Below are 5,943 nucleotides of genomic sequence, written 5' to 3'. Positions count from 1 at the left end.
AACACCACACTTTAGCACTCAGTCCCCACCAGCATTGCTGGAGTCCTATCTCAGGCTGGGGTGCCCAGGGCTGATTCCTGAGGGGACTTTGGGATGGGCAGCACTCAGGACCCCCAGGGCCTATGCAGGTGGAGACCTTGGCTTGAGGAATGGGCAAGCCTGCTCAGATGGTTGCCTCTCCCAGTGCCTGCAGAGGCCAAAGGAGCCGGTGTGTGGGGAAAGGGGTTGTAATGGCTGCCCTGCCCCTCACACACTACTCAGCAATGATGCCTTGCTTCTATGGTGGAGCACCTTACTCCTGTCCCTTCAGGTTGTCTTTTCACAGCCAACAGCTGTCTCCTGCCTGGGTCCATGCTCCAAACCCCACTTTCCAGCAGCAAGCCCCCTCTCCGCAACAGGAGACTCATGCCTCAGGCTGGGGTGCGCAGAGCTGTGGTGCAGACCATGCATGCAGTTTTTACTTTGTCCTGCCTTCCACAGACCATCTGCTGCATTCACCTTTGATCTCCCGAAGGTCCCTTTCTGTCCCAGCTGATTTCCCCACCATGAGGGGGTTTTTCTGAGTGCGGGGACCTCCCCTCACCTTCAGCTTCCCGCCAAACTTGCTGGTCTCTTTTTTGATTCCTCCTTTCTTTTTTTCTTTCTTTTATCCTACGTGGTTGTGAGGGGATTTTTCTTGTCCTTTTAGGCGTCTGAATTCTTCCGCTAATGTTCAGCAGGTGCTCTGAGAGAACTGTTCCATTTGTAGATGATTCTTGATGTACTTATGAGGAGTGACGAATTCCTTGTCCTCCTATTCTGCCACCTTCACTCCTCCTCCTCAGAGCAGGACTTTGAACCCAGGTTTAAAGGATTCTAGCACCAGTACTCTTCACCCATTTCACCCTGGGCCCTCATTTCCACTAAGGATCAGAAAGTTTAAATAAAGACCAGTTTTCCTCTCCTTAGTCCATGAAGTTCTGCCAGATCACTGTGAGCGGGACACAGCAGGTACAGTTGGCAACCCTGAGACATGAGTGGAGGAAGCTTCTCGGCACCCCTCCCCAATGTGACCCAAAGACGCGAAAGTCCCAGTCTGCCCCTCTTGCAGGAGAGAGAGGTGCCTGCCTGCCAGGCTGAACTAAAGCCTGTCCACAGTTGACTAGGTCTTTCCTGCACCCAGAGGCCCCTAAGGCTTAGGTCCACTCCCAGCCTGGGTCCCCTGGACCCGTGTTCTAGGAAGCTGCAGACTGGGGTCGACTGCACGGAGGTCGTGGATGGGAAGCTGCGGGCAGGGGAAGAGGCCTGTCCCCAAAGTCACTTTCAGGCCTCTCGTGGAATCCTGGAGGTTTCCACAGGTCGTGGTTGGTCAACTTTTCAAGAATGCCCCCGCTTCTGTAGCTGTGTCTGAAATGGCTGCAGGACAGTGCATTCTCGGGTTCCCCCAAACGAGTCTCCTCTTCCTCCTCCTGGGGACCCTGTGCTTCTTTCCAGGCGGGAACCTCAGTTTTCTGCTCTTTTTATCCTTTTAGTTACCTATTTAACAGCTTTATATCTAATTAACTATTATTTATATTAAATTATCTCTATTCAAACATCCAGTGTAGTTTCTGCCTTCTGACTGGACCTTAATGTATATACTTCTCTTATTAAATACTTCAATTTTATAATCCCTTCCTGTTTCTTAAAACTCTAGAGACCTTGAGCATGACTTCCCATCTTCCTAGTTGTCTTACTAGGCCTACAGCACTGTTCATAGATCAGCCTGTCTTCAGCTGTGCTGTGAATATTAGAATGTAGGACTCGGGGAGCTATTGAGGATTCTTGTACAGAGGGTGGTGTGAGAGAAGCTGACAAAGGGGAGCAGGAGGGGAGATTCCACAACAGGCAGACTCGCTGGCAGTCTGTTGCAAGTTCTGTGCACTGTGATGACCATTTGTTTTGGGGCTGTAGCAGTGGGAATCACACTGCAGATCCCAAATGCAGAGTGAAGGAAGTGCTGTGACAGAGGGCTTTAGGAAAAAATGTTTTATGCCTTTTCTCCTAGAAAGCCATTAGCTTGGATGTAGGGGGAAGAAGGCAAGTCAGTCTAGAGTGTAGTGGAGCTGGATGTGGGCTTTATTGGTGCTTTAGTGAATCAGTCAAAGTCTTTACATTCCTTAGTGGGTTACTGCCCTGTGCTTAGGATGAGACCTGGAGCATGAGCCTTTCTCTCAACATCTTTGTTCCACTCTCAGATTTCAGCTGCTTTTGCATGACTGTGCCATGGAGGGGTGTATCTCCATGCCGTCTACTGATGGTAGATGACTGTTCTTTGGTATTTGCTGTAAGACTTGTCATGGGGAGAAAATGTTTCTTGGTTTTCCTGCTCCAGCCTCAGTCTTAGGGAGGCCTATGTGCTTGAATCTCAGGGATAGGATTTTTTAGAAATTCCTGATCCTCCCCAATAGGAAATGCCCTCTGCGTCTGACTTGGTACAGAGTCTGGAGTACAGGCAAGTTTCCTGTGTCTCCACAGAGGCAGGGGAGCACTGCCTTATGCCAGTGGAGTGTCTTGGATGGTGGATTTCTTACCTATATTCCTTCCTCAACAGCAGAAAATGACAGTGAAGGATCTGGGAACAGAAGGTAGGTTCCTGCTCTTCCTTCATTGGCTGACAGCTTTTGCTGGTGATATTAAGGGTACTTTGTAGTTTCAAATTATTCCTTTTTCCAGAAATTTGTGTGGACTACCTCAAGAGTTCCCCAAAGTAAATACCAAGATTTGGGGGCTGACTTTGAACTTTTGGAAAAGCAAATTCTTCTAAATCATCCCCATTGTTCTTCTTGACCACTAGATTCTCCCTGTAGATTACTTATAGTTTATTTGTCTTTAGTTCTCACAGTTCAGGTAGTTCCTCATTTCACCCCCTGCTGCCTTGTAGATGAGAAAAAGAATCTTAAACAACTTTTCAATTTAAAAGGGTGAAAATTATTCAAGGTTAAAAGAGTTAACTGCATTATTCTTCATTGTAGATATCTGAAAGTTATATATTGTGAACATTCAGGTTACTTTAAAATAAAAAAAATAATTGATTTAATGTTTTTCTGTTTTTAAGTTAGCTAGGATGAAGTTGGGAAGAAGGGAGGTTTTCTAAGTACAGTGCTCAGTTATTCTGAGGAACTAAGGTGCATGAGGATAAAAAATTCTTCTGTGCATCTTAGAAGGGCAATGGCAGTTCTTCATGACTAGGCTGACATATGGAAACTGCTTTTACCATATGGTCAACTGCATTTGATGCAGACAAATTCACACCTGCATATTTCTGGGGCATCCAAGGTTAAGATTTTAAGATCACTTAAGATTTTTGAACCGATCTCTTAGAAGATTGACTTCTGGTCTACCCTTGTTCTCCTGTGGGATATACTTTTTTTTTTTTTTTTTGCATTAATGATATTCAGGTATGTGCTCTGTCTTTCCTTTTACGTACTGTTTCTACAACTTGGATCACACTCTTAGGTCATAGACTTCTGAAATAATTAAATAACTTTGTGTATCTTTTCAAGTACATCTCATTATATATAAATTTTGTAATAAGAACAATAACACTATTTTTTCTGTGAGAAATAAGGTTATATCAGTCTGAAGAAATAATAGTGAGTCCCTTGCACCTGTTTATAAAGTGGAGATATCTTCATAATTCATCATCCTGGCTTCTGTAAGTGTCATGCCTACTTTGTTTAAGGGAGTCCCTCGTCCTGCACATGGTGTAAGTTCATAGGAAAAAATTTCAAAGTAATTATCTTCACCATATTTTACACTGTATTTACCTTTTTCTTATTTCACTTAACAGAATGTCCTATAAATGATAAAGAAAAGAGAGAGCATGCTTTTTAAAAGTAAAATGAATGTGTTCTAAGAACTTTCGAGGTTCACTTTCAATGCAGTTATGGTTACTTGATTCTTACTGCCTTGGGCTTTGCTCTGGTGCCCCCTTGGCTTCTAAAAGAATTGCAGTCCAAACTGGCCTTGTAAGTTGGTACCAAGAGATCTCTGAAAGGCAGACAGCACACTTGCATTTAGCTGTTCTTTCTCTCTCTTAAACACTTGTGTTTCTGAGGACATGTGTTCTCCATGTGTGCTAACATGTGTTAGTGTCCACAGCCATGCCATTCTGTGATGCCAGTCAGCCCTACTCTCCACCTTTTTCCTAAATTACTCAACATTTTTGTGCTCTCAGAACCTTGTAACTCTCTCATTGAATGTATCACACATCATTAAATTTTTGTTTATATTCTTATTCCCAGTGTAAGCTTGATGGCAGAGACCATGCCCTATTTTTTTATTGCCAAATTTAGCATAATAGTTTCTCAAGAAATATTTGATTAATTGAGGTTCATGGAGTCTATTATTTATTGGAGGCAGTAGTGCAGTAGTTAGAAATCACAGGTCTTGGGGACTCCAATATCAGTTCTGGATCTTTATTCACTAGCTGCTCTTACTTTTCTAAACCTGATATATAAAATACAAATTTGCTATCTGCTGAGACAGAGTTAGAGCAACTGGCATATGATCCATTTCTACTCCTGATACTCCTGATTAATACCCAGGGGAAACAAGAGAAGGCAGGCCACGAGTCCAGTCTCTTTATAAACAAAGCATCTAGACCTCCAGGCCAACAGATTAGTGATGCTCACTAAAAGGAAGAATCCTTATCTCTGGTATGTTTTCAGCAGGATGTCTCTGGTTTAAGGTTGCTTGTAAGACCTACAATCTGTATTTATGAGGCATGGCTCCCTGAAGAATGTCATACAAGCTGCACAAAACTCCGGATTAAAATGCACGTTTCATAGCTTAACTGCTCCTTGCTGTGTGTGAGGTAAACGACAAACCTCCTTAGAGAGCTCACCCATTACTCTGGGCCACAGAGTGTGTGCCACTATGAAAAGGAAAGACCTGGACATTGGGACATCCAGATTGCTCCCTGCTTTGCTTGTGCCCCTTGCTTGCTTGCATCTTTGAAATTATTAGTAAAGCTTGACCTTGGGTAAGTTCTGTGAGGCTGCGAAACTGATTCAATAATACCAACTTAGCTTAGCTCACTACCTCATGGAGTTCTTGTGAGGATTAAATGATTTAACACTTGTCAAGTACCTAGCATAATACCTGGCATATATTAAGTACTTAAGAGTTTCACTATTGTTATTATTGGTAATAATTAGTAATAGTAGTAGTATAGTACAGGTAGTAGAAGGAGCAGCAGTAGTTTGGTGGTACCAGGTGTGGGCTGAAATGATCCGCGGTTCTTTACACTGTACCTATAAGTCTGTTCTATTATATACAATAGCTGCTGGTTGTGACTTTGTTTCCAACAGCTCAAGTGTATAATTCAACTTCGATTAGTGAGTCAACTATTATTTATTAAATGCTTATGGTATATCAGACACTTTTCTAAGCTTTATTTAAAATTTTTACTATCAAGACAAGGCAAAATAAAATAAGTTAATTACTTATTATTTACAAATGAGCTATTTCTTTAAGTAGAGGAGACTCAGTCTCTGCTTTTGGAGTTTCTATGAACACCTTACCTTACTCATTGTCCTGTCTTATAAAAATATATTGGTCACATGAGCTATAGACTGAATGTTTGTGTCCCCCTCCAAATTCATATGTTAAATCCTAATGCCTAATGTAGTGGTATTTGGAGGTAGGGCCTTTGGGAAGTGATGAGGTTGTGAGGATGGAGCCCTCATGAATGGATTGGTGCCCTTATAAAAGAGACCACAGAGAGCTCCCTTGCCCCTTCTGCCATGTGAGGACATAGTAAGAAAATAGCCATCTATGAACCATAAAGTGGGCGAGGGTCCAGACACTGAACCTGCTGGTGTCTTGATCTTTGACTTCCAGCCTCCAGAACTGTAAGAAATAAATATATAGCACCCAGTTTATGGTATTTTGTTATAGCAGCCTGAGTGGGCTGAGACA

The sequence above is a fragment of the Balaenoptera acutorostrata genome, chromosome 5 (genome assembly GCF_949987535.1).
Source record: "Balaenoptera acutorostrata chromosome 5, mBalAcu1.1, whole genome shotgun sequence".
Classification (NCBI taxonomy): domain Eukaryota; kingdom Metazoa; phylum Chordata; class Mammalia; order Artiodactyla; family Balaenopteridae; genus Balaenoptera; species Balaenoptera acutorostrata.
This window is presented reverse-complemented; position numbering follows the sequence as displayed.